The 24,154-nt window shown below is 36.6% G+C and overlaps 1 long non-coding RNA gene across 18 annotated transcripts; it reads right to left on the minus strand.

Annotated features, from left to right (window-relative positions):
* Positions 1 to 351: 351 nt before the first annotated feature.
* Positions 352 to 9,150, minus strand: LOC133796565 (uncharacterized). 18 transcript variants are annotated; one of them, XR_009875492.1, is made up of 13 exons: positions 8,727 to 9,150; positions 7,476 to 7,545; positions 6,433 to 6,496; positions 5,798 to 5,951; positions 5,563 to 5,697; positions 5,225 to 5,284; positions 5,039 to 5,133; positions 4,211 to 4,437; positions 1,985 to 4,122; positions 1,756 to 1,902; positions 1,551 to 1,626; positions 844 to 923; positions 352 to 575 (listed from the first exon to the last, which is right to left on the minus strand). It is a non-coding gene; the product is annotated as an uncharacterized LOC133796565 (long non-coding RNA). The 18 variants fall into 18 exon arrangements; XR_009875501.1 differs by lacking the exon at positions 5,798 to 5,951 and having other exon boundaries at positions 1,985 to 2,064; positions 2,256 to 4,122; positions 8,727 to 9,149; XR_009875498.1 differs by lacking the exon at positions 5,798 to 5,951 and having other exon boundaries at positions 1,985 to 2,064; positions 4,056 to 4,122; positions 8,727 to 9,147.
* Positions 9,151 to 24,154: the final 15,004 nt, after the last annotated feature.

Genomic DNA, 24,154 nt, shown 5'->3' on the forward strand with positions numbered 1-24,154 from the left:
GATGTGTTAAGACAGACTTTGTTATCGTAGGTCAGGGTACTTTACATAACACTTTATCAGTGTTATACATATGTGTTATTGTACTGTCAACGATAACACAATTTCTGTGTTATTTTAATATATAGATAAGTGTTGAATTATGTTATTTATAGTCGATACTATAACACTTTTTTTGTGTTATACTACATTTTACTATAACACATTTTTTGTGTTATGCTACACTTTACTATAACACATTTTTTGTGTTATACTACACTTTAGTATAACACATGTGTTATATTAACTTAGAAAAGCATAATCTTTTTTTACTTACACAAAACTAGGAAAACAAATATAAAAGTTGAAGCCAAATAAGGTAACATAAATTGATTTTTATTAATTACTCAAATGTAATTACAATATTTAGTATACTAGTCTAGGCTTAAGAACATAATTTATGCCCAATTCAGATTCCTTTATCACTAAATACAAAACAAGAAATGTATACAAAAATTAATGAAATACATTCTTCCATTCTAAAGGCCTCAACTACAAATGTTGTCAAGAATTGCTCCAAAGAAATAATCTCAATATACCTGCACATTGTAAAAAAAAAGTCTTTTTATTATTAAGAACAAAAGTTCTTGCCACCACAACAACAAACTTCCAGTCTTTTCTTAAATGATACATTGAAAACTTCAAAAGAAGAAAATGGAAAACTAAGATAAATACTTATTTGTTTTAGTTCAATGGAAAACAAAATCATATTTACAAATAAAATGAAGAGAAATAGATCAATGGTGCTAAGAGAAACATGTATTTTGGTGATTCAAGCTTATAGACAAAATAATGATGGCCACATACCAGTAGTATATACAGTAGAAGAAGCCAATACAACATGCCAACTCACTGCTTTAAGACCAAAAGGAGACAGAAACAGAGGTCTACCAAAAGGAGACAAAACCAAATAGTTTAGTATAATACACTGTCCAAGTTTTGAATCCAACAAATTGCAGTTCAGTTTATATTTCAATAATCAGCTCTCCAATTAAACTTTAAAGACTGGACACTAAGACTAATCTGACAAATTCAACTTTTACACTAAAAAAATTCAAGCAAAGAAAATGTTAGATAGTTCAAATGCATTACTAAATTATATTCATATTTCATTAAATGCATTTAAAAAAATCCAAACAGAAAAAATTACAAGCGGTATCATTATCAAAGCCTACCAACCTGTTAAAATGAGCTTAATTTATAAGGTTTTAAGAATGGTCTATTTTTCCCAACCCAACAACCAAAAAAAAATAGGGGGAGAAAAAAAAAAGATAGTGATGAACCCTTATGAAAGAAATTTAAAAGAATAAATGACAAACACGAGATCACTTCACATGAGTATATGTAGAAAGCATAAGCTTAGATATGACCACGAACTATTAAACAATTCAGCTGAAAATAAACATTAAACAATAATTAACAAATGGGAGGATATAAAGGAGGCTGAATAGCATGTACAATAATAAATAATAACAATAGAGGGAGAGAGAATTTAAACACATGATAGAATGTACCAGTTCCATTGGGTTGGAAGCGCTTGTTAGCCTCTTCCAAAACTTTATTCACAGCTTCAATTGACTCCAAGCGAGCCTAGAAAGCAAAAAATACAAAACATCAAAACACTACAATGGCTGCTAAATATCTCCCCTTTGGACCTTCTAGCAGCAGGCAGGTGTCAGGCTCCATCCCTAAAAACATTAATTATGATCAAAATATTACCTTCCAATCAGTACTTTCTAAGCCTTTAAGCAGGGTAGGTGTAATCTTCCCACTAATATCTTCCTGTGGCAGGCCATCTAGTCCACCAGAAGATGCAGATGTAGGTTCTGCTAATTTAATAGTTCTCTTTGGAGCTGCTGCTGCACCCTAGATAAGATATGGGAATACATCAGTAACAAATAAACAAAAACGAACAATACATGCATCTTGAATGATTAAGTTGGAGCACCTCAAATGGATTCTTCTCATACTCTGTATCCAGTGCACTAAGAAGTCCATGTTTAACATCAGAAAGAAACCCTTTAATATCTACAAAAGAAAAGGGGTGGGAGGGAGTTACAAATTAATTATAAAAAAAAAATCAATGTTTGGGAGCAGTTCAACTAAATATTTAAAAGGAAATTGAGGTGTGTGGACAATTCAAATAACTATCTTCACAACAAAAAATATCCACAAAGGTAAAAAAGATAGATATCTGCAGCAATGAACCCTTTAAATACCTGGACATTTTTCTCACTCCAGCGAGGGACAGCACACAGTAAACGAATCAATAATTCAACCCAGTGGTCTAGGTCTGATAAACCTTCCACTTGTTGTTTAAATGAAGATATTGTTGCAAATTGTTCTATCATTGATCCAACAAATTGTTCTATCATTGATCCAACAAATTGTTCTATTATCTCTCTACTAGTGTTTTTAAATATTTTAATTTGGTTGATTGAAACGGACAAATAATATTATTACTATGCTAATGAGAGAAGAGGAAGACTAAGTCATACTTTATTTAGTTTTTTATAATACTAAGCCATACACAAAATAAATGGACAACCTAACTAATCTTAATTTCTACAGCATGTGGGCATTGGAAATTAAAATATATAATACTTAATTATAATGAGTTATTAGCCCTGAAATATTGTAATTAGAGATATATTGCAATCAGGAAAAACGGTCAGTGGTAAACACCATCACAGACTAAAAGATTGATTTATCTCAATATTCACAATACCAATACATTCTAGAGGAGTCCATTAAAGCAGTTGCTGTTTTTCTTATCCAACACTACACTAGTTGGTAGTTTTTAGCTACCGGAAGTTCCTTAGAACAAGTTGGACTGAAGCAGTATTTGGCATGTTCAAGGTCAATTTTTGGCCTTTGATTGTGTTTTTTGTCTTTGAGATTTAGCTTGAAGTGAGATAAGGTAATGTAGAATATTATGTTATTCTGGCTTGTTCTATCTTTGATGGTTTGCCTTTTGTGTTTTTAGTACCTTCTAAGAAGAGCTTCGCTAACAGAATGCTTTATCAAAACTTATAAAACATTATTTATAAACTTTAAATCTGAATGCTTGTTTTCAGAAAATTAACTTGCTAATTTTATCTATGAACTCTTTTAGGAAAGCCTGAAGTAAATTTAGTGTCATGCACGTTTCACAGTTGTTCAAATTTAGTGTTCACTGTTGTGTAACAAGTTTTAAATCTGTTTAATATGATTTCTTTTATGATTTTACTGTTGGCAACATGATTAAAGCTGGTTTCAATTACAGTTTATCCTATGTTTTTACTGTTGGCAACATGATTTAAGGTTGTTTCAACTTTCAGTTTCAGTAGCAATCATTTCATATTATCAATCATAATGGTTTATTTTTATTTAAATAGGAATTTGGCAAGAGAAATTTCTCAAGAATATGTTACTACAAAACTAAATGGGTACTCACATGACTGCTAGCATGTACAATAGCAGATAGTATGCAGAACCTGCCCAAGCAGTTTAAGCAAATACACCAGCTGTTCGATTTAATTCTGAAGTTAACGGTAACACTCGAAGCAATCTGGGAACTCTGGCTCTAGAACTAGCAAGAACTATAGATTACACAGAACTTTGGCTCTAGAACTAGCAAGAACTATAGATTTTATTTTATACACAGAAACAAATGTACAAGAGAAATGACTTAATAAAATTTAGACATGAAGACTAGTAGCAAACACATAAGGAACTTTGAAGCAATATACAGAAAATAGATAACAAAATTAGATGCAAAATGAACAATAAAAGGCAACAACTAAGAGTAAAATGGGCCCAAAAAAAACAGAAGTGATCTTCAATGAGAATATATTTTTTCATTTTCATTTTCACTATCACTAGTAGTATATATATATATATATTTTGCTCTACACTATATAATGAGAATATATTTTTTCATTTTGCTGCATCAGTCTAGAGAAATATGACGATTAGAGAAATTTAAAAGATTGAAGTAATTTCAATAGAAATACTGGGTTATAAGAGGCTACAAATACTCTGTTTTTTTAAGATCCTTGTTCTGTAAGATGACGATCCCACCTGTCATTCACTTTCTCTGTGATCCTGCAGAGAAATGGTCAAAAGAGTATGTTACCAAAAAAGATAACAAATGAAGAAAAATGAAATACAACATAAGCTCAAGGGCCATTACTCAGATAAGCACAACATAAGCAAGATTCCCCAATGAATTCAAGTCCCAGAGTACCAATATTGTGGCACCCATTACTGTAAGATGAGTAAGTTGCTTGCAACCAGTGGCAATAGCTTCCAAACCCTTGTCACTTAGGAAATAGCAGTCACTTAGAGTGAGATCTTTTAGCTTCTTACATCCATTCCCAATGGCACGTAAACCCCTGAGTTTTAAAATCAATTTACAGCCTGCACTCCAAAGACAATTTAGTCATCAGTTGGCCTTATGCACCTCAAGACAAAAAGAGGGATCAGAACAAAAAGAGGGTTCAAGTATCAACATAAAAATTAATAAAATAAATAATCATCAATATTTGCATACAAAAAAAATTGAAAATATATTGATCAACATCATATTTAAACCTCAATTCTTCAAAATCCAAAACCAAGAGCAACTAGAAGCAAATTTAATGTTGTTTCCTTTTCTACACTTAAAATATCTTTATTCTTTTTGTCACAAAAAATTAAAAGGAACAACCGTAATCTTTAAAAGTATAACTATATGCATTCAAAGTAAAAGAATAATTACAGCCAAAATCTATCATCCTTAACAAAACACAAACTTGAATATCACTTATTACATTAATACTCAACAATGACGACCAAATTTCAGTTTAGGGTAACCTTAGTGATAACTTCTTAATTAGTTTGAACAAAAAAAAGTGTACGAATAAGAAGGAAAAGTCTCCATGACAGAAAGAGGGAACCAAGTGCAGGGAAAAATAAATCAAAGAAATGTTATGATTCGAATCAATGATTTAAATAATCTTCAGCGTTATCAATTACTCACTTCTTGATCCATCTGCAAGTTTGCCTCCTCCAAAGTTTGGTTTGAGTTACTCAGCCTTGAGTTCGCCATTTATTGAAATAGTCCCAAATAAGTACCTGACATTTAAAGAAAGACTACAGTTAAAAAAAATTACTTTTAAATTAAATAAACAAAACCATACAACAATAACAACAAAATAAAAAGAACCTTTTCTTTTTCTACTCTACGAAGGCTACACACCCTATCATAAAGCTCCCTTGTAGAGGCCTGAAAAAATAAAACATGTTAAAACATTCTCATTGCAGGAAATCTCAGAGACCTTTAAACTAAATAGAAGCTCTACCAAACATATACTTGTATTACTATTTTCTTTTCTCATTAAAAGAGCCAAGATTCTTGTAATTTTGAACAAAATTATCTTTACTCCTGAACTTATCTGGATCAAGGAAATGCAGCATGTAGACTGTTACTAATATTAAAATATTTACATTAAACATCTATGTGACATATACCAATATACATGTAATGGAAAAACTTAAACTCACCTCTCGACTTGCACGAGTACCAACATATACAATAATATTCATCTCAGGTAGCCACTTCCTAAATTCTTTTGCCTAGTTTGACAATGTGGATAATGGTACAACAACATGAAATGGCCCATGGATATGTTGAGCATTCTGTAAAGAGAACAAACAAAACCTTGATCTCAAGTCTAGCTCTAAAGAAAAACTTATGACCTCAAATTTGAAGAAATTTTCAAAATAACTACATTTACACCTGTAAAAACCCAAGCATGGATACTGACTAAACAGTTTTACCAAGACCCATCTCATCAGCTAAAATAACATTAGTATCAGACCCTCAAGCTGATAATCACACAGCTTTCCTCCCCTCAACCATTCAGGCTACTCATCAAGCTACCGTAAACTTGCTAAACATTAAAAATGCACCCATTATGTCTGTTGCATATGACAAACCAAATTCTAGACAAAGATACAATGTTTAAAAGCATATTTGAAATAAAAATCATTATAGAAATAAGCTGTGTTTAGCAAACCAATGTCTGGAGATAAGTGCACAGTTAAAATGTACTCCTCCCACATATAAAATAAAGATAGTATTTACATTACTAAAAAGTTTGCCTATATTTTTTTGTATAAAATACCAACGTGTTCTTTATATTTCATATTTTCTATCTGAATAAAACTGGTTCATTAAAAAAATAATGAAATGTTTGCCAATACAGAAGAAATGGCAGGATCACAAAGTTGATGCATATGAGCATCAAAATGGTTGTATTTACCTACTTTTGTTCATATTTAGTAGAAAAGAATGACATTGGAACTTTCACAAGCCACTCAAATTTGAGCACACCATCGTTCAAGTTTTTAAAACTCCAAAGAAATACCAACCTTTGCTCTTTTTGCGCTGGGGATCTACCAATTTCCCCTGTAAAGAAATTTCAGCCTCACGGGCCTGCTCATAGATGACACACTACAAGCATTAGTAAAATATAGAAGCACTTTCTACTTGAGTGAGAATTTATGTCTGCATACAATCAAAACCCAGTGAAGTAAACTACCCAATGAGCTCCAGGCCAAAACAATGAAGGAAATCAACCATGAAAAGCAAGAGCAGAAACAACACAAACTAGGGATCCAAATGCATATTCATCTGATGCTAACAAATGATGCATTGCATGATAGCCTTGGTTGAGGATCAAAATGCTGGATAAGCCTACACAGTTTTAGGAATGTAAAAGACTCAAGGGTAGAAAACTACTTATGGAACCATCAGTTGACATCTAATGCAGTGAATACATACTTGAGCAGAATACCAATATTTTCCACAAAAAAGAAAAATAAAACGTTCCTATGTCAATTTTTGTTTTCTTTCAATCAATTGTTAGAAAGATACAGTTTTTCAAGACAGAGGCTCCGGATAATGAAAATCGCAAGCTAAAACTTAAATTCACATGCAGATATGCTATGCACTTAAAATTAGTAAAGAGAACAAAAGGGCTAGGAACAAGATGATGATGATAATGATCAAACAATTATGCTGTAGTGACAGAAACCTACAGAGCACTTAACTGCAAAAATGGGATGAGGAAACACTGAAAAAAAAATCATTAACTCACTAAGAGCAACTTAATTTCATTAGTATCACAACACAAAACCAGAACAGAAACCTCAAGAGAACTACTTTACTATAACCAAAAAGTGGAATTTATGGAGAACTTTTCAAGTCCATAACAGAAACCATAACAAACTTCAACCATCAATAGAGGAAAACTCATGAAGCAAAAACTAAGATGCTACAGTATTAGTGAACTTCTAACTTGAATAAAAAAAATTCAGACAAATAATCACAAACAAATTGATCTCAGATAAAAAGGCTAACACAGAGAGCTTGAGAAAGAGAGAGAGAGCTCAGTGAATGAGGAAAGACTCACCCTAGTCTTCCGTGTTCTTTCATGCAGTGCCAATGACTCTGAATTCAAAAAACAAGGCTAGTATCAATACCTAGCACACATTCATCAAGAGAAAAAGTTACCCCAACGTGAAGCCAAACTCAACCATTTGAAGCAAAAAAATAGATAGATAAAAACATAAACAACACAACAAAATCATTTGATTAGGGGTTAGTTGGATAGAGTATTTTCGGATTGAGAAATTGCGTGAAAAACTTAAATGAATGACCCTCTAATCAAGACTAAAATAATTATTTTTTTTTAAAAAAAATACCAAATCTAAGTCTCCTATAAGACCTTTGGGTGGTGATAGAGATGTACAAAGTCATTTTACAGGCAAACCACCATAAATAGTTTGAAGAAAAAAAATATTAATTCAAATATGGTATCATATATATAAAACTATATGTAGCTTACTGGCCAGGTCAGTCAACTAAAGGCTAATTCAAATATTTATGTACTAATTCAAATATTTTGATGGTAAAAGTATGATTATTTAGGCTACGTGTCAGTTAATCTAAAAAGAATTAAAAAAATATATAAAAACAAATTATAAAATCTATTCAAAGTCGAAATCTCAAGAAACAATAAATAAATAATAAATAAAAGTTTTTCTTTAGATTTGTTCAACTACTACAGATGGGGAAGAGAAATCAAGAGGAAGATCATGACAAAGGAGTGGTAACTTTGAGGGGTAAAAGGGCGACAGTCCTAGGCTTGAAGTGGCAACAATTCTCGCCTACAAGACTGAGGGTTATGTATTAGGAGAGTGGTTCTGACCAATATTAATATCAATATCAATATCAAGTCATGGCAATGGACATTTAACCAACAAAAATCAATACACTAAATTCAAAAATCATTTGAGAACTATTATCAAACAAGTGGTGTGCGATTTTCTATACTAAACAGAAGAACAATAATTAAAGCAATTACCAAAACTTGTTCTTGAAAAATGAGATTGAAGAACATAAAACTAAATTTCAGATTGCATATCCAAAATGATCATCAAATATTGTGATTAATCTCGAAATCTTAAAGGAATCTATAAAGATTTAAGGTAAATATTTTTACCCAACTCAATCAAATATCACTCACAAATCCAAAATTAACTTAAATCAAAATAAGGCGATGAATTAGGAGATTAAAAGCTTGGTTGAGTTTTATAATGGTAAAACAAAACAATCATAAATAAAATTAATAAAATCTCAAACCACATACAGACCTTCATACCTTACTGAGAGCATTAGGGCTTCGTCGAGGAGGGAGAGAGAGGCAGAGGAATGAAAGTGACGAAATGCATTTGGCTTTAGCAAGAAAAGGGAAGATAAATAGATGAATGGAGGAGGGCAGAACCTTAGATTTTGGAGCTTGCCGGAGATAGAAGATCAGCGCCTCAGAGTTTTGGGTTGAGTGAACTGGAGATGGTTGAGGAAATGGAAATGGGTCTCTCAGTCTCACATATTTTCAGGGTCTCTCGGTCTCACTAGAATTGAGGAAATGGGTCTCTCGGTCTCACGAGGAAATGGGTCTCGCGGTCTCACTGGAATTGAGGAAATGGGTCTCTCGGTCTCACATCTTTTCATATCTCAGGAATGAAAAAAAAAGCTAAGTGGCGGGTCTCACAAATTTTCAGATCTCAATGAAAAAAAAAAGGCTAAGTGGCGGGATGGTATATATTACTGCCTTTTTTTCATGCCAATATAATACTCTAGGATAGCACATTTTTATTAGCATTATATTCATGTGTTATAGAAATGGGTATTTGGTGTAGTGCCATCTACATTAATGAGTTCCTAAAACAAAAGTTTCTAGCCTGATCATTCTGACAGACCCTAACAAGTGAATCAAAGAACTCATATAACATAAACAGGAGTTCATAGTAACTTCAGGATTAAGATCTATTTGTATATGATCATCTGTTGATATATTTAATTAATACTTCAAAAGGGTATTTAACTAAGTATTAATAAACATATCTGGTCCAGTTTTATATATTCTCTAATATATAAAGCACCTCCGCTAATGTGTCCTACCACAATAGTGATCCGAATCTAGATCACATGTATTCATACTACTAGTGGACCGTACTTGCAGTGATTAATCTAAAGATTCCATAACTTTATTAGACTGCGAACTATTCAAGTTCATTTATCTCAAACATAATCCTCTTGTACTAGTACGTGTTTGAGATCACGTATATGAACTTAGGAATTTTTCTGATATGTACAAAATATTATCACAAAATAATATAGTCCATAAAATATATGCATAACAAATTCAACTCATTTATTTATTTCATAAAATAATGTCTACTACATATGCTTTCAGGGCATAATTTCCAACAATCTCCCACTTGCCCTAAAGAAAGTGATGCATCTCTCTCATTTCCATGTTTCTTACATGCTCCTTAAAAGATTTTATGGATAAAGTCTTTGTGAAAGGATCTGCAAGATTATGCTCTGAAGCTATCTTCATAACTGCAACATCTCCTCGATGAACTATCTCTCTTAGCAAGTGATATTTCCTCTCGATGTGATTTCCCCTCTTGTGACTCCGTGGTTCCTTTGAGTTAGCTATCGCCCCACTATTGTCACAATATAGGACTAGTGGCTTATCCACATCTGGTACAACTTCTAGATCGGAATAGAACTTTTTGATCCACGCAGCCTCCTTGACTGCTTCACAAGTCGCTATATACTCGACTTCCTTGGTGGAGTCTGCAATGTTGGTTTGTTTAATACTTCGCCAGACTACCGCTCCTCCTCCAAGAGTAAACACTGATCCAGAAGTCGATTTCCGACTATCTTTGTCTGATTGAAAATCAGAATCAGTGTAACCAGTGGGGTTCAGGTCTCCACTTGAATATACAAGCATATAATCTCTAGTATTTCTAAGATACTTGAGAATATTCTTTACTGTAGTCTAATGACTCAATCCAGGATTGGATTGATAACAGCTAACTATCCCTATTGCATAACAAATGTCAGGTCTTGTACACAACATGGCGTACATTAGACTGCCTACTGCTGAGGCATAGTGATATTGTCTCATGTCTTCCTCTTCCTGAGGTGTTTTTGGACACTGCTCCTTTGAAAGGAATACTCCAGAATGGGTTAGAATATCACCCTTTTTGGAGTTTTGCATATTAAAGCGTTCTAGCACCTTATCAATATAAGTTGCTTGAGACAATGCCAAAGTTTTGTTCTGTCTATCTCTAAGAATCTTAATGCTCAGAACATACTTGGCTTCTCCCAAATATTTCATTTGGAATTGTTCAGCTAGCCAGTTCTTTACTTTTGATAATGTTGTTACGTCATTTCCAATCAGTAATATATCATCAACGTAAAGAACGAGGAATACTACTATATCATCTTTGATTTGTTTATAGACCCAAGGTTCATCAATGTTTTGTTCAAAACCAAATGTTTTAACTGTGTCATCAAATCTAAGATTCCAAGATCTAGAAGCTTGTTTGAGTCCATAAATGGACCTAAGAAGCTTGCAAACCTTTTCCTCTTGACCTTTTAAATCGAATCCTTCTGGTCGAGACATGTAAATGGTTTCATCAAGGTAACCATTCAGAAAAGCTGTTTTGACATCCATTTGCCAAATCTCATAATCCATGCACGCAGCTATGGACAAGAGTATACGAATGGATTTTAGCTTGGCTACAGGAGAAAAAGTTTCTTCATAGTCAACCCCTTCTTTCTGTGTGTAACCTTTGGTTACAAGCCTTGCTTTGAAAGTCTCTACTTTCCCATCCGCTCCTCTTTTCTTCTTGAATATCCACTTGCAACCAATGGGTTTGATATTCTCAGGTGGATCTTCAAGAATCCAGACAGAATTGGAATACATTGATTCCATTTCTTGGTTCATGGCTTCTTGCCATTTGTCCTTGTCAGAATCATTCATTGCATCTTTAAATGTCAATGGATTATCTTTGTTTGTGTCAAACACAAGCATTTGAACTTCGTGTTCATAGCGTGTGGGTTGCTTACTAACCCTCCCACTACAACGAGGTTCACTACTATTCTGACTAGAACTAGCAGTTTCCTCTTGTCGTTTTTCATTGGTTGTTGCTGGTGACATTGCAACTTCATTTGAGACCATCTCCTCCAGAACAACCTTACTGCGAGGTTTGTGGTTATTGACATAGTCATGTTCAAGAAAAGTTTCATTTTTCGATACAAATGTTTTATTTTCTTTTGGAATATAGAAAATTCCACCTCTGGTCTCTTTGGAATATCCCACAAACATGCACACTTCAGAGCATGATTCCAACTTCTCGGTCTTTCCTTTAAGCATGTGTGCAGGACACCCCCAAATTCGAAAATGGTGTAAACTAGGTTTACAAACATTCCATAATTCTATGGGTGTCTTTTGGATAGACTTAGATGGACCAACATTTAATATGTATAGAGCACATTGAATCGCATAGCCCCAAAATGACAGTGGTAATGATGAGAAACTTATCATTGATCTAACCATATCTAATAATGTTCTGTTCCATCTTTCTAAAACACCATTTTGCTGTGGCGTTCCAGGTGCTGTGAGTTGGGATTGAATGCCATGCTCACGTAGATGGTCCTTGAATTCAAAATCCAAGTACTCTCCTCCTCGATCAAATCGAAGAGCTTTTAGTGACTTACCTATTTTCTTTTCAGCTTCTGCTTGAAATTCTTTGAACTTTCCAAAAGTTTCAGATTTTCTTTGCATTAAGTATAGGTAACCATATCTTGAATAATCATCAATAAAAGTGACGAAGTATTCATAACCTCCTCTTGCTTGTACATTAAGTGGACCGCAAACATCCGTATGTACTAGCTGAAGTGGTTCTGTGGCTCTTGAATCTTTAGCTGAGAAAGGTCTCTTGGTCATTTTGCCTTCTAGACAGGATTCACAAACAGGGAGAGATCCAATAGATAGTTCTCTTAAAGGATCATCCTTTACAAGCCTATTTATTTTGTCTAGACCAATATGGCCCAATCTCAAATGCCACAGATATGTATCACTATCGGAATCAGTCTTTTGTCGTTTAATAGATCTAGGATTAGCTCTTTTAAATAATTCAGAATTATTAACACATTTCTCTCTAGCTTGCAGTTTATAAAGCCCATCGATGGATTTTGCAGAACATATCTTAAAACCATATCTTGAAATAACAATCAAATTATTATTAAAAGAGATTTTAAAATTTTGCTCATGCAACATAGAAATATAAATTAAGTTTCTAGAAAATCTAGGAATATAATAAACGTTCTCTAAAACAAGAAATTTATTCTTCTCAAATTCCAAACGGGCTGTTCCAACTGCTGCTGCAGAGACAATCTGACCACTGCCTACCCTCATAGTCACCTCTCCATCAGCAAGCTTCCTCGTTGAACTAAGAATCGGAAGAGAACAGCAAACATGGTTAGTGGCTCCAGAATCTACTATCCAGGATGAGGAATTGTCTTCCACTAAACAAGCTTCTAGCACAAGTAAATTAAATTTACCTATCTTTTTCTCTTTGAGGTCAACGAGATACTTTGAACAGTTTCTCTTCCAGTGACTATCTTCTCCACAGTGAAAGCAAGTCCCTTTTGGGGTCTTCCTTTTGGAGGTTTTAGTATTCTTGTTCTCTTTGCTTTTGGATGACTTTTTAGGCTTCTCACATATTAATGCAATGTTCAAGTTTGATTTCCATTTCACGTAGTATTCACCAGTCAACTTTTCATTAGCAAATAAAGAAGATACATGATTTGAGCTAGACCTAATTACTGAAAATAAATAAATAAACAAAATGAATTTATGCATATAATAAATATCAGTTATTTTCATAATAGTAAACGTGATGCATGAATGCAACAATTAAAGAACACATAAAAAATAATTACTAATTCCACGATTAATTAATTTGAACATTAATGGACCAGCCTTAGGGTAGGTCAGACTAATTCCAAATTAATTTTGAAACAAGTTTCAAATTTATAAGTGAAAACTTAAATCAATATTTCTCTTTTGACTTATAAAAAACCGCGTGTTTGGTCAAGAATACACTAGTCCGCTCGAAAGCCTAAGTGTAACCCATTATTTTAGATCAATGGCTAAACTCAAGAGTGTGCCTTAGGATCAGTCAAACTTGAAATACATCATTAAATCCTATTCTTGAAAAAGAAGTTTGCCTTGAGAATAACACAGTCGGAAGCCTTCCTTAGGGGGACACAAGCGATGGTGCCACGAGGCCCTCTCCATGCTACCTCAGTGCTAACTAATAATGGAGACCATGGGACTTATTGTCATAACTCCCTCTCCCACTCACTATTTTAGAATATGTGTTTTCTCAAAACATCCTATGCTTTTTAATTGGTTGTAAAAATAAAGTGATCTATTTTTACCAAATGATATTCTAATAATTACTAATCAAATTAAACAAAATAAAAATTATAGAACTATGCCCTAATTAGTTCAATTTTATTTTGCTATAATTACTAAGAATATCATTTATAATTTAATAAAACAATTTTATTAAATACTAGAAATTAAACAACTTTTAAAATCTATTTCCGCTCTTGAACTAGTTAAAAACTAAATTTAGTATTATATGGACCAGCATATAATCACGTAAGACAATCCTAAGGCATGTTTCTACTCATATGAGATGCATGCACAATTTTAAATACTGCGTGGGTTATATGTATGGCATGTCAAAAAATGCATGATAAAGTATTAAACAATTTAATCAAATTCAAACATTTAAATAAATAAATACTAAATAAATAAATGCGGGCCGGGTGTCTTGGGTATTTCTAGAAAAATTACAACACTTGCAAAAATATACACAAAAAATGTAAGAAACTAAATAAGACCTAAAGAGATCTCTATCTTTAACTTTGGGCCTTCACAAGTATTCTTGATCCATTAAGCCACTTATCCATTTAATTTTGAATTAAAATAACTTTTAATTATCTTAATTGTTTTTTAAGAATAATTAACTTGGGCTTTAATGCCCGATAAGTTATTAGGCCCAGTTTTGAATTTGGGCTCATACAATTAATTCAAAATAAAACAATTTTAATTATGGGTTAACTTAATTAAGTCCATAATTTAAATGGATAATTTTTGGATGCAAGCGCTAGGGTTTAAAACCCTAGGGGCGGCTGCATAGGATGGCTCGGCATGGGGCACGGCTGGGGCGCACGGTGGCTGCTGGGTGCGACACGCAGGGGCGCGTTTCCGCGCGCGGAAAACGCAGGTGCAGCAGCACGCTGGCATGCAGCTGGCATGGTGCGCAGGGCACGCTGGGCAGGCAACACGTAGGGGCTGGGCACGCAGCAGTGCGGCTGGGTGAGGCTTGGGCTTTGGGGCTCGGAACCCGGGGCTCGGGCCTTACAGAATTTTTCAAATAATTTTAACGCAGAAAATTAAAATTACAAAAATTCCTATGCCCCAAAATGGCTTACATTTTTCATCTAGAATTTAAAAATATTTCCTAAACCCAAAACACCATATAATTAATGACCCTTAAGAATTAACTATAATCATACATACATCCATCCATTCACATATATTGCAATAACATAAGAATGCATATTATGCCCACATAGTAATTAATGTATGCAGAGATTTATGATTGCTCTAGTACCAATTGTTAGGAACAATTTTCCTAATACGCAGCAGAATGGTGATGGGGTTGGCCTAGTGTAAAACAAAAATTTTGTAACATATTCAAACTACCTTTAAATATGCGGATCCATTAATATACATACATTAATCATAAGCAAGTTAAAGATAGAATTCATACCTCTTGAAGCCTATCAATTGTCCATGCTATCTTTTCGTATTTAGAACGATCTTCCTATCCAAACTGCTCCCAGGTACTCACACCAAGATCTTCCAAAGCATTCTCTACACCTCAAGAAGTGTGTGGGCACTTAGAGAATGAAGGATAGTTTATTTGTAATTCTACTTGATGTACTCAACACATGAGATCAAGAGAATAGGCCTGATAATTAGTTCTTTAATTTTCAGGGAGAGAAAACTATCGTTCTATTTTTCACAGAGCGAATCTTCTCAGTTTCTGAGATTGGTTGGTTATCTGAATTATATTATGATAAGTCATACTTAAAAGAAAATATTCAAATTTTAAAAAATAAATCTGTAACCAACTTACAATTTACTTTTTAAATAATTAATTATTTTCTTAATGAAAATATCCAAAAACCAAAATTTGAATTATCCATTAATTAATTAAAAAAATAAAAATGAAAATCCTATCCCTGAAAATAGCAGTACATGCCACACACAATCCATGGACTGTGCGTGCACGTGTAGCATCCCTATTTTTAGGGATGTTGGATTTTTCAATTTTTATTTAATTATTTATTCAAACTTCTTTGTCAGATAAGATCTAACAACCTGATAACTAATTCAAATTTGAAATCAATTTTAAATTAAATACCTTTTTAACTAATTATCAAATATAATTAATTATTTGAATAAATATTAATCTTTTAAATTCAAATCCAATTTGAACTTATCAGATTATTATCTCCCACTCAAATAAAGATATTTAATTAATTCTACCAATTAATTAAATCCAATATTTTCGAAAATAAATATTTAATTTATCATAATTTCAAAAATAATTAAATAATTATTTAATTATATTTGGAAATTAATTTAATTATTTAATATAATTTAAAAAATTATACAATAATTAAATATTAATTAATTTTGTTAACTACAACTAATTTGTAATTAATTAATTAATCACTATTATTATATAATTGCATATTTGGCCTGAAGAATGTTGGGAGGCTTGTTTTGAAGTTTGGTTGAGATTTGGTTAAGTTTTGGAAAGGTTTGGCTCTAGAAAATTCGAAGGAGAAAAATCTGTGCTGGGCTATGCTGTGACTAGCGCTGTAGCGCTAGTCACTAGGCGCTACAGCGCTAGGCCCTGAAGTTCTAGAGCCTTTTGGCTCTGCTTGTAGCGCTATAGCGCTCTCCTTAGGGTGCTGTAGCACTACCTTGTTCCCAGAAATGGGTTTTGGGTTATTTCTTAGGGTTTTTTCCCGAGGACTCAGGGTTTGATTCCACCACCACGTTTGGTGGAATTAGGGTTTCCCGAGGGCTCGGGATTGGTCCCGATGAGAGGTTTTGGATTTGAGGTTTGGTGATGATTATGATCTATGGCTGTGACTAGGTGTATGCTAGGGCTCGGACGGGATCGTGCTTGAGGATAAAATTGAACAAAGCTATTGAAATCTAAAGGTAAGAAAACTGCACTAGGTTATGTGATTGTGATGGGACTAAGAGTTCCCTATATTTGTGTGATGTCATAGATGGTGTTAAGCCATGGGACATGTGATAAACGGCCTAAGGGTGCCGTAAATAATACTTGTGCACAGGGCGCGACTCAGCCACTGGTAGCTGAGGACAGCTTAATATTCACTGAGCTCGGTTTAAGCAGGCTGGAGTCAGTGGGATAGATAGAGGGTGCAGCCTAAGGGTGTTAACCCTGGTTATCATATGTGAATTGATTATTGATATGAAATGATATACTTGGTATGCTGAATACTTGAATAACATGAATGCTTAGACTGTTGAGTACATGTTTATGTGGTATGAGTTATTTGATTGTCTGTTGAATGATTATGCTGTGTTATAGTGTTTTCTTGCTGGGCCTTGGCTAACGGGTGCTACGTGGTGCAGGTAAAGGCAAGGGCAAGTTGGACCTGTCCTGAGAGGGAGAGCTTCGGGGCTGAATGTATATAATTAGGTGATCGGCCGCCACGGCCGAGAAGTGGAACATGACGAGAAAAGCTTAATTGTCTGTTTTTCCATAGAGTGCCTAATAACTGTATTTTAATCCTAAAATTTTGTAGACTGTCTTTTCACTTTACTACTTTTGGGATCCCATGTAAAGAAAATGTTTGTTTATAAGAAATGAAGCTTTTGAGACCAAAATCTTTTAACCCTAGTTTAACTGTAGTTTCAATGGCACGCTTCAAATTAAATGACTTGATTAGCAAGTCTTGCACTTTTATAGACACACAGTGTAATGGTCTTGGCTATCCAGGGCGTTACAACTTGGTATCAAAGCATCCTAGGTTTAAAGGTTCCTGAAGATTGGTTGGACATGTACATTCACCGCGAAAGACAAGCTCGACTCAGGGTTTGGTAATTGTGTATACATGATTAGATGTTTAAATGATCTGAATGAAATATGACTGTTGATATCTGCTTGATTAATAGAGATCATGAGATACTGATAGGGCCTGGCCCTTGGCTATTGTGTGATGATATTGAGGCATGATTATTAGCATCACTATGCATGTGAATGAAAATATTTGGATAATTGGATGAACTATTATATTTTGATTGTTTGTGAATGTTTGGGGTTCTAACGGTGGATCATGGAAGGATTATTACCCTGTTATCATAGTCTGATTGCCGAGTCATTGATTGCAGATTGACTTGGGTAATTATGTGTCCAAGAAAATCTACACGACTAGCCGGCGCCAGGTCTGAGTCTAGAGATGATGACCAGGGCCAGACCCCTCCGCCAGTCCCTGAGAGCTGGCAGCAGCTTATGGCTGACATGTAAGCACGACTTCAGAACCAGGATGAACAGATTCGAATTCTACGATAGCAGGCTCCATCAGGGAGTGTTGCCCTTATTGCGCCACCTGTAGTGGTACCAATTGCACAGCCAGTAGAGGTTGGGAACAGATGGGAGCCGTTGTATGAGCGGGTCAGGAAACAACAGCCCCCGTTCTTTGAGGGAGGACCTGATCCACTGAAGGTTGAACAGTGGATGACCATGATTGCTACTATCCTGGACTTTATGAGGGTAGAGGGACATGATAGAGTGGCTTGTGCCACATATATGTTGAGAGAGGATACCCGTATCTGGTGGGAAGTGGCATCACAGACTAGAGATGTTACTGCTTTGACTTGGGAAGGATTCAAGGACCTATTCAGTCAGAAGTACTCTAATGTTGCCATAAGGGCAACAAAGGTAAATGAGTTCATGGGGCTGGTTCAGGGCAGCATGACAGTTACAAAATATGCCCTAAAGTTTGACAGACTTGCGAAATTCGCACTCGACTTTATGCCTACTGATGTATCTAGGTAGGACATATTTATTAGAGGGCTTAATGCTATGATAGCCCTAGATGTGAGGATTACAACAGTTCCTGGAGGGACAACTTATGCCCAGGCTATAGAGAAGGCTCTTACCGTTGAGGAAGCGGGAAATAAGATATGGAGGGAGAGTGCAGCAAGATGGGAGGGCCGCAGGGCGGTGCCTTCATATTCTAGTTCTGGTAGGGGCGGAGGCCCCAGTGAATTAAAGAGGAAGACCCCTGATGCTTCAACTGCTCCTGGTCCTGATAGGAGAGGTCGGGGTACTCAGGGTGGTCGTCAGGGAGGCGGTGATTCATGGAGGACCTCTCCTGAGTGCACGAGGTGCAGAAGACGCCATCCGGGCGAGTGTCAGGCTAAGGCCTGTTACGTGTGCTGGGTGGTGGGACACCTCAAGAAAGATTGCCATACAGTGAAGAAGGGAGATGCAGGGAAGGTAGATAGCTTGACTCCAGCTCGAGTGTTCACCTTGATACAGGCGGAGGCCGAGGCTAGCCCTTCGGTAGTGACAAGTCCACTTTCTAGCACTGGCTCTCCTTTTACTGTATTGATTGACTTTGGTGCTACACATTCGTTTGTTTCTAGTAAGGTGATTGATAGACTGTGTAGACCTGGTGAGTATTGTACTTCAGGGTTTGGGACTATTTTGCCTACAGGAGAACTGGTAGTTTCTAGGAGGTGGATTAGAGCACTATTAGTGATGGTAGATGTTAGGGAGTTGTCAGTAGACTTGATTGAGTTGAGTATGGAGGAATTTGACATGATTTTAGGTATGGATTGGCTGGTTAGATATGGAGATAATATTGACTGCAGGAAGAAGATGGTGACCTTTGAGCCAGAGGGTGAGGATCCCTTTGTTTTTGTAGGAGCGATGCATGGATCCTGCGTACCCAGGATATCGGCGCTAAGAGCCAGAGATCTGTTACAAGGAGGGTGTATAGGTTTTCTGGCTAGTGTGGTGGATACCACCAGGGTTTCACCAGCAGGACCGGAAGAGACCAGATTGGTTTGCGAGTTCTTGGATGTGTTTCCTGAGGATTTGCCGGGGTTGTCGCCGCGTAGAGAGATTCAGTTTGTCATTGAGTTTGCGCCAGGGACAGAGCCAGTGTTGAGGGCACCATATAGGATGGCCCTGACAGAACTGAAAGAATTGAAGATATAGTTACAGGCACTTCTGGATTTCGGGTTCATCACGCCTAGTTACTCACCATCGGGTGCTCTAGTTTTGTTTGTGAAGAAGAAGGACGAGACTTTGAGAATGTGTATAGACTACAAGGAATTGAACAAGTTGACTATCAAGAATAAGTACCCCCTACCAAGGATTGATGACTTGTTCGATCAGCTGCAAGGTAAGACAGTGTTCTCGAAAATTGATCTTCGATATGGTTATCACCAGCTGAGGATCAAAGACGAGGACATACCGAAGACGGCCTTCCGAACGAGGTATGGGCACTATGAGTTTTTGGTCATGTCGTTTGGTTTGACCAACGCCCCAGCAACCTTTATGGACCTAATGAACAGGGTGTTCAAGGACTTTCTGGATCAGTTCATCATTGTCTTCATCGACGACATCTTAGTGTACTCTAGTTCAGAGGCAGAGCACGAGTTTCATCTTCGACAAGTTCTGCAGAGATTGAGGGAGCATCAGCTGTACGCCAAGTTTAAGAAATGTGAATTTTGGTTACCAGAAGTGACATTCCTTGGACATATTGTGGGTGCAGATGGGATTAAGGTGGATCCATCTAAGGTGGAGGCAGTTAGGGATTGGCCGAGGCCAAGGAACACCTCGGAAGTGCAGATTTTTCTTGGTCTAGCGGGTTACTATAGACGGTTTGTGGAAGGCTTCTCGAAGATAGCGGCACCAATGACAGAATTGACATGGAATAATTTGAAGTTTATTTGGTTAGACAAGTGTGAGAACAATTTCCAAGAGCTGAAGCGATGACTTATTACTGCGTCTGTGTTGAGTCTTCCTTCGGGGGAAAGGAAGTTTGTTGTCTATTGCGATGCGTGAAGGATGGGTTTAGGCTGTGTGTTGATGCAGAATGAGAAGTTTATAGCTTATGCATCACGAAAGCTGAAGGAGTATGAGCAACGGTATCCTACCCATGATTTGGAGCTAGTAGCGGTAGTATTCGCATTGAAGATTTGGCGACATTATCTGTATGGGGAGAAGTGCGAGGTATACACTGACCACAAGAGTCTGAAGTATTTCTTTACATAGAAAGACCTGAACATGAGACAGAGGCATTGGCTAGAGTTGGTGAAAGATTATGATTGTGATATTCTTTACCATCCGGGCAAAGCCAATGTAGTGGCGGATGCATTGAGCCAGAGAGGCCCAGATCAGTTATATAGTTCTACCTAGATCTCGAGAGAGTTAGCTGATGAGATGGTCAGAGCGGGGATAGAATTGGTGGTGGACTGGTTAGCCAATATCACTCTGCAGTCGACCCTGCTAGAGCGGATTAGGGAAGGGCAATTGGTAGACGCTCAATTACAGGAGGTTAGAGAGAATGTCTTAGCGGGGGTAGCTAAGGACTATTCTATTTCTGAGTTTGGTTTGCTTCGGTATCAGGGATGGATTTGAGTTCTGAATGATGAGGGGATCAGACGAGAGATACTGGATGAGTCTCATACGACATCGTACTCACTTCATCTGGGTACCACGAAGATGTACCAGGATCTACGGACGTTATATTGGTGGCCTGGAATGAAGAAGGATGTGGTGGAGTACGTAGCCAAATGTTTAACCTGACAGTAGGTGAAAGCTGAGCATCATCGACCAGCAGGGTTGCTTCAGCCTTTGGGTATTCCTGAGTGGAAATGGGAGGATATTATGATGGATTTTGTGGGAGCTTTACCCAGAACAGTAGGGCTTCATGACTCGGTGTGGGTGATAGTGGACAGATACACCAAGTCAACCCATTTTCTTCTAGTGAGGTTGACATATACTGTGGATCAGTATGCAGAGTTGTATGTGAGGGAGATTGTACGTCTCCATGGGGTTTCCAAGTCTATAGTGTCAGACCGAGATCCTATCTTTACCTCCAAGTTTTGGGGTAGTTTGCAGGAAGCTATGGGAACTCAGCTGAAGTTTAGCACAACCTTTCATCCTCAGACTGATGGATAGTCTGAGAGGAAGATTCAAGTATTAGAGGATATGCTCAGAGCGTGTGTGATTGACTTTGAGGGATCATGGAGTAAGTATCTCCCGTTGATTGAATTTTCATATAACAATAGTTACCAATCAATGATTGGAGTGGCTCCCTATGAGATGTTATATGGAAGGAAGTGTAGGTCACCCATTCATTGGGATGAGATGGGTGAGAGGAAGTATTTGGGGCCAGATATGGTTCAGAGGACAAGTGAAGCTATAGAGAAGATCCGAGCTAGGATGCTCGCCTCACAAAGCAGATAGAAAAGCTACGTTGATCCCAAGCGTAGGGACGTGGAGTTCCAGGTTGGGGACCACATGTTCCTCAAAGTTTCACCTTTCCGAGGGGTGAGGAGATTTCGAAAGAAGGGCAAGCTAAGCCCTAGGTTCATCAGACCTTTTGAAATCCTGGAAATGATTGGTCAGGTGGCTTACAGGTTAGCCTTGCCACCATCATTGTCAGGAGTCCATGATGTATTCCATGTTTCTATGCTCCAGAAGTATGTCTCAGATGCGACACATGTGCTAAGGTATGAAGACTTGGAACTACAGACAGATCTAGCCTATGAGAAGCAACTGGTTCAGATCTTGGATTGGGAGGACAAGGTATTATGGAATAAGATGATTCCTCTTGTTAAATTATTGTGGAGGAATAGTAGGGTCGAGGAGGCGACCTAGGAGCTTGAGACAGCGATGCGGGATCAGTATCCCAAGTTGTTCAGGTAAATTTCGAGGACAAAATTCTCATTAGGAGGGGATAGTTGTAATGACCCAAAATTTACAAATAAGGCTTAAGGGCCTTGATTAGTGTGCCTGGAGGGCATAATTGGATTATATGTGATTTAATGATTAAAAGCATGTTATATGAGTATTTGAATATCTGTGATGCATGACTATGTGTATTAGTATGCATGTAGGCCCTAACTAGGTTTGAAGGGAAAATTTGTAATTTTGGACTGTTGAGGGCATAACTGTATATATTTGTGATTAATTGTTGAGACCACATTATTATGTGGATATATTTCTAATCTGTGACTCGAGGCGATCTTAGTAAGCGGTTTAGCGAAAAAGTCACAGCGGGGATCTATACCTGGCTCGGGGCGAGCCTGGGGATAATTCTCGAGATTTAGGGAATATACTAGAGTTTATTTTGATATTAAGGAATATATTTGGCAATTTGTTAGGTGTCAGGAAGTAAGCGGTACATATTAGAGACACTCGAGGAATTAGCGGGAATTGGGAATAAATGACCAGAATGCCCTTGGAAGGATTAAGGGCTTAAATTTAATGGAAGGGTATTACGGTCATTTGGCTTACAAGGGATAAGAGTTAAGTCTGCTTTATGACTTAGTGGAAAGTCTAGAATCTGAAGGAAGCTGAAAGAAAAGAAGAAGAAAAAGAAAGAAGGAAAACAGGAGTCATTTCTTCTCCCTTTCGGTTTAAGTTTCTTACTCATTTCTTGAAGGAATTTGGAGCTGTAACTCAGGGAGAGTCTAAGCAGGAGCTTGAGGCTAGGGTCCTTGGTTTTGCATGAGGAGTTAGCATGAGTAGCCCATCCATTTGAGGTAAGGTTTAAGGTTTCTTTTTAGTTTCTGGTTCTTAAAGTAGATATGGATTTTGAGCTGAGTTTTGGTGGGAATTTTAGGGGATTGAGGCTGAATCTTTGAGAAGGTGAAGGCTAAGCTAGTGTGGAGGATAACCTAGGTTGAGCTCATCCATCAAAGGTAAGAAACTCTGGTTTAAGCTCTATGATTTCAATAGATTTCTGTTGAGTTTTTGGGCTCTAGGTTCAGCTATGGTGAATTCCTTGATTTGGGGTGCATGTGATTGAGTTTTGTGTTGTTGGGACTTTTGGGATGAGTTGAGGATGTTGGGAGGCTTGTTTTGAAGTTTGGTTGAGATTTGGTTAAGTTTTGGAAAGGTTTGGCTTGGGAAAATTTGAAGGAGAAAAATATGTGCTGGGCTGTGCTGTGACTAGCACTGTAGCGCTAGTCACTGGGCGCTACAGCGCTAGGCCTTGAATTTCCAGAATGTCTTGGCTTTACTTGTAGTGCTATAGCGCTCTCCTTAGGGCACTGTAGCGCTACATTGTTCCCAGAAAAGGGGTTTTTGGGTTACTTCTTAGGGTTTTTGCCCTGGGGCTCCGGGTTTGATTCCACCACCCCGTTTGGTGGAATTAGGTCTTCCCGAGGGCTCAGGATTGGTCTCGAGGCTAGGTTTTGGATTTGAGGTTTGGTGATGATTCTGATCTATGGCTGTGACTAGGTGTACCCTAGGGTTCGGACGGGATTGTGCTTGAGGATCAAATTGAACAAAGCTATTGAAATCTAACGGTAAGAAAACTGCACTCGGTTATGTGATTGTGATGGGACTA

Source organism: Humulus lupulus, chromosome 1, assembly GCF_963169125.1.
Source record: "Humulus lupulus chromosome 1, drHumLupu1.1, whole genome shotgun sequence".
In the NCBI taxonomy this organism is placed as follows: Eukaryota; Viridiplantae; Streptophyta; class Magnoliopsida; order Rosales; family Cannabaceae; genus Humulus; species Humulus lupulus.